Consider the following 6,466-nt stretch of genomic DNA (forward strand, 5'->3'; position numbering starts at 1 on the left):
CTCATTCTCAACCTTTACCTTTTCATGTGATTCCATTTAATTTTTCGTATCATGTATTTATTTATTTATTCATTCTATATTTTTTTATCAGCACAATTTTGTTAGTATTCAATTTTTTAAATTAATATAGAATTCATTGTTGAATAAAGTTATACACTTTACATTTTCATTTTCTTTTAAGTCATATTTATGTATTTTTTGTTGAAATTTGACAAAAGAATATTACGTAAAAAAATTATTTTGAATTTAGAACATATGTTATATTTTCTGTTTCATTTATTTTAGTAGTATTGACTTGAAGACATGCCTTGTTGCACAAGGATTCTCTCAAAGACCGGTGTCGACTATGAAGAAACATATTCACCAGCTATGAATGCAATAACTTTTCAATATCTCATCGGTTTAGCTGTACGTGAAAATCTTGAAATACATCTGATGGATGTGGTTACAACTTATCTTTACTGTTCACTTGATAATGAAATTTATATGAAAATTTTCATGCCCTGAGGCTACCCCTTGACGTAACATAGAACCTAGGATCACGAGTGACCCCAAGCTAACCCTGAAGCTGACATATCATAAGCTTACTGAAAGATATCTAAATGAAAACATTAACTAATGAAAGTTAAATCAATTGATAACTGAAAGTGGGGAATACCCAACTAGTCTGAAATATATGAAACATACTAAGAGTTTAACAAAACTGAAGATAAACTTAACAAGTCAAGTTGATTCTTGTACTATGTCTGAAAAAGCCTATACTAACTAGAATTGCTGGGACATGCCCCCAGCTAACCCTAGTAAAATTGAAAACTGAAATAAAAGTCTGAATATGAAAAACATGTCTATTGTCCTCGAAGTATGAGGACTCACCACTGAAATTGCTGAATACGGACCGATAAGTCGATCTAAGCGTGATCTGAATGCTGAGTACCTGAACCTACATCATGAAATGATGTAGCGCAGAGTATGCGTCAATACTTGGAGTGTAATAAGCATGCATGATATAGAATATAGCTGCACAAATACATAAGCTGAGCAGAGCATAAATGAACAATGATATAAACTGAACAAGATGTAGATGCTGAAATATAACTGAAAGTTGAGCTAAATGCAATGACCAAGTACTAATCATGAACATCATATGTTGAGATTGGATACTGAAGTATAACCTGAAAACCTGGTCAAATAAACTAGAATCTGACTGTGGGAGCTATTATTAACAGACTTAAAACCACGTGTGCTAAATGCGGAATCCGATGTATACACCCATCGAGAGGACCCAATATACCTTTCCAAGGGTATAAAGGCATGACTGACGTGATCACTAAATCTGATGCCCACAGAGGGGACTTATAAACCTATGGGGGCACGTAGTTCTGGGATTATGAAAGTGCGTTGAACCCTAGTCTAACTCGGTGCTAAGCCTACTCCCAACTGGAAATGTGTATTATACAACATAACTGAAATACTGGATAGCTCAATATTCTGACATGCAAATATGAGAATGCAACATATAATGTGACATTCGAAACTGGAGCATGTTTATTTGTTTAGCTGACATAGCAGGTGTAATTCATGAACTAAGACAATCTACACAACTAGGGTTTTGAGTTTCATGCAAGGAACTAAGTAACGATTTCACGAAAACATGATAATCTGATTAAGAACGCTATAACAGCTAAATCACAATCAATATCTAAGGTTTTCATAAATGCTAGGTCTAAACAAGATATAGTGAATCAAGATTCTGACTGAATTCTAGGGACCTAGTGGACGAAAGGAACCCACTAGTGAAATCCCACTTATTTGGTGACGAAATTCACGGAGAAATCTTTCATTTTCGGGGCTGGAACTGAAGAAAACCTACTGCTTGTTCTTGAGGGGGTTGGTAGGCTCTTTTCTCCTTTTTGCTCTAAGTTTGATGAATTTTGGGTGAATAATTGTTTAGGGTAAAGTCTGATTATAATATTAGGCTAAAACTGAGTAAAACGACATAGTTTAAGAATAAAATAGTTAGGAAAAGACCCAATTACCCCTAAGCTAAAAGTCGATTGCCAACCTACAGATCTTGACCGACGGTCTGTCCTGCCAGTCCGTCGATTGGTGTCTGAAGGCTGAAAGTTGGGGTCTGAACCAGGGACCGTGGTCCCACCTACGGTCCGTAGGTTCTGTTGTGGCTCTGGACTTCTGGGAATTGTTGAGGTGATCAACCACGGACCATATCTATGGTCTGTGGTCCCATCCACGGGCCGTGGGTGGCCTCCATCGGTGGCACCTGCAATATCTGGAAAATCTGTTATTTGCTCCTTCTCGAATCCGGGGTGTTACAAAAATCCAAAAGGATTTAAAATGCCTAAAACATATAGTTCAAAATCTTGAGAAAGGTGCTCAATCAAATTACAAAAGTCGTTATACGGCTTAAAACAATCAGGGCACATGTGGCATAATCGCCTCAGTGAGTACTTGATAAAAGAAGATTATATAAATGATGCAATTTGTCCTTGTATTTTTATTAAGAAAACAACATCAGAGTTTGTTATTCTTCCTGTCTATGTTGATGACATTAATCTCATTGGAACTCCAGAAGAGGTCCAAAAGGCAATTGAATATTTAAAGAAAGAATTTGAGATGAAGGGCCTTGGAAAGATAAAACTGTCTTGGTTTACAAATTGAACATTTAGCAGACGAGGTCTTCATCCATCATTCTCCCTATACTGAGAAAATTTTGAAACAATTTTACATGGACAAAGCACATCCATTAAATACTCTAATAGTTGTACGATCACTTGAAGTGAGTAAAGATCTGTTCCGACCTCAAGAAGAGAATCTGAAACCTCTTGGTCTGTTTTATACTAACAAAGATAGTTCATATCTTGTTGGTCATGCAGATGCATGTTATTTATCTGATCCACATAAAGCTCGATCTCAAACAAACTATTTGCTCACATATGGAGGTACTGTTATATCATGACGATCTACAAAGTAGTCCATTGTCGCTACTTCTTCAAATTATCCTGAGATAATAGCTATTTATGAAGCAAGTAGAGAATGTGTACGGTTGAGATCAGTGATACATTTCATCAAAGAAAGATGTGGCTTGAAGTATGATGTCAAGGTATCCACAGTCCTTTTTGAAGACAATGATGCATGCATAGCTCAACTAAAAGGAGGCTTGATGAAGGGAGATAGAACGAAACATTTTACCAAAATTATTCTTCACTCACGATCTTTAGAAGAACGAAGATATTGATGTACAACGAATTCGTTCAAGTGATAACCCATAAGATTTATTCACTAAGTCTCAACCAGCCTCAACTATTGAAAAGATTGTACATAAGATTGGAATGAGAAAACTTAATCATCTGAATCGTGGTCTTTATCAAGGGGAGTAACATACGCGCTACACTCTTTTTTCCTTAATCTAGGTTTTGTTCCACTGGGTTTTCCTAGAAAGGTTTTCAATGAGGTAGCAAGTAATGCTTATTATCACTACAACAAATGTGATATATAGCTACGAAAATTTTTGCTACGGCATGAAATTTGTCACAAATTGTTCACATTTAGTGACAAAAATTAAATTTTGTGGTTAAATACATGAGGCTTATATTATTAGTGACGAAACACAATAATTCGTGGCGAAGTTTTGTCCAATTTTGTTTCCCACCAAAAAGTAAATTGGCGCCATTTGTTGAGTACTATTAGCCACGAATCTGAAGTCACTGGTGACACATTATTTTGTCATTAATGATATTCTCAATTAGTGACAAATCATTTTTTGTCCCTAATTTAGGAAAATTTTGAATACGAAAATTTTTTGTCACAAAAAATATATTGACACATCAGTGACAAACCATTTATGTCCTAAAATTAGTTAAATTTTGTATACAAAAAATTTTTGTCGCAAAAAGTACATAGATATATTAGTGACAAATCATTTTTTTGTCCTAAAACTAGATAAATTTTGGATACAAATTTTTTTGTCACGAAAATATATATTGATTCATTAGTGACAAATCATTTTTTGTCCTAAAATTAGTTAGATTTTAGATATGAAAAACTTTGTCAAAAAAATATATTGACAATAGGTGACGAACTAGAATTTGTAGTTAATCATAGTAAACTTTAGCAACAAAATTTTATATTCAATTGTGACCGTAATTTTTGTCACTAATAGTTCAAACAATTAGTGACAATCGTATTATTGTCTCTATTTAACCTACAATTTAGTTACAAAAAAAATTGTCACAAAAAAATATATGTTCAAATGGCTACAACCTAAATTTCCAAGTGGAATAGTGCAATTATGGACTCAATGAAAAGGTATATATCAAGATCCGTAGGAACAATTGCAGCTAATAAAAGTCATATGCATATTTTTAAGTTGTATTACAAACTAAATTCAAACACAATATTCACTCCAACCATTCTAATATTTATTAAACCGCACAATCACATTGTCATAATATCTAATCCAATTATAAAATATTTTTATGATTTCCTTAAGATTACTACACACAAATGATCTTCTTGTGTCCATGGATGATATGCATTCATTAGTTGCATCACTTGTGTTACAATTCAATTTAGGATCATGACCGATGTTAAATGGTGGGATGCTAAAGGCAAGCCTTGATGAAAATTTACAAAAAATTGGACAAAGTTTCCCCTGTTTTTGGGCCTATAGAAAAAAAATTTCCTGTCTCAAAAATCAATAACATACCCAACCAATATCGCTAAAAAAAGCAAGCCATAACATGCATCAACAATATAATAATACTAAATCCATCTCCAAATACGAAAAGAAGTCTAATACTATTTCAAGTTTCCAATAATGGAAAATTACGCATGACACTAGTGAAATGATTAACAAAGCGACTCTAAGAGTTCAAAAGAAAAGGGCGGTAGTAAATAAACAACTTCTTGTCCACACAAAGCAATCCCCGTGAACTATAGATTTGTCAACTCGTACACTATAGCTAAAGTTTTGTCGACGTCACCTGTGATCTGTGCAACAAAAAAAAGTGGGGAGTAAATCACCAGCTCAATGAGTAATAACATTTAACTACAACATTTCTAATAAACAAAAGTCAAAAACATGTTAATATGATAATTAGAAGATGTCATGAAATAAACATGAAACACCCTGGAAATCCAATGACCTAAGCTAGAGCCTTACTTTATGATTAATGACTTAAAAAAAGTTAAAATGATGTTTCTAGACCTAAACTAATGTAATTAACTTAGTTTGGAAGAGTTAAGAGTCTAAACGTCAAGAAACGACCATGAGGTCCGGAAACTAGTGAAATTGAACTAGTAGGTGTTCTTAGGCCTTGGGAAGGCTTGGGAGTGTCGTATGATGGTCTAATCTTGTAAAAAGGTTTTAAATAGGTAAAATAATGTTTTTAAAGTCAAAACGTCCGGGTACGACCCCCAAGGACCACCCAAGGAGTCCTTGAGGAGGACCCAAGTGTTTGGCCAAAAGCTGTCAAAAACAGCTTTGCCTACGAAGGCCATTGACGAGCCGTCAATTGATCCCCGCCCCGTGGATTGGGTTCGTGGATCAGGCCTGCATCAAGACTTGGTTCCCTACAACAGGGAAGCCTCAGTCAAGAACCACGAAGGCAGTCCACGCCACATGAACCCACCCACGGTCCGTGGATGGGCAAACGTAGGTGCTGCCAGCTTTCCAGCCCTTTAGTTTTAGGTTTGTGTTTTGGAGTTTAGTTGATTGATTGATTAAGGGCTTATGAGGTTGTTTAGTTAGTTAGTTAATGACCCTTTTAAGCTAAAAAGACCCTAAACTAAACCATGGAATCGTTTGGAAACTAGACCTCCAAAACAGTCCCCCAAACAGTTGCAAGAAAACAACTTTTTGGAGGTGGCCTACGGATGGCCATTGACGCCCCGTCAATCATGAACGTCAGTCTATACTTAGTTTTTTTAGAGACTTGCAACATTTACACTCCCAGACCCAAACCACGAGACCAAACCACGGACAATTAATTCTATCTTAGGTGGTGGACATGTACTGCTGGTAAGACTGAAAATACTATAATGCTTCAGCACTATTTTGCTTATTTTGGTGGCCTTAAAAGCATTAAAGAGTGGCTGTAGCAACATCAAGTTTTTGGATTCATCCAAAAAAGCTTACAACCACGAGGCAATGCATGCAGAAAAATATCATGTTCATCTGTTAGAATGCCCCAAGTTAAAATCTAAACACAGTAAAATGAATTTAAACAAGGTAATAACATTAGAATAGTTAACTAATTCACTAAATTAGAGATAAATAGCAACAAAAAGTGAGGCAAACCTGCAATTTCGTGTGCATTGTTTGCAATCAGTCCAAAGATATGGACCCCTACACAGAAAGAGAACAACCTGAAGCTGTTAGAAAGGTAGAAAGGAAGGGCTATCTCTAAAGTAAAAAACTAATTTCGGGGAAAAATGATTTTTCTTTTGA

This window comes from Solanum verrucosum, unplaced genomic scaffold, assembly GCF_900185275.1.
Source record: "Solanum verrucosum unplaced genomic scaffold, falcon-dt-bn FXZP01000048.1, whole genome shotgun sequence".
NCBI lineage: Eukaryota > Viridiplantae > Streptophyta > Magnoliopsida > Solanales > Solanaceae > Solanum > Solanum verrucosum.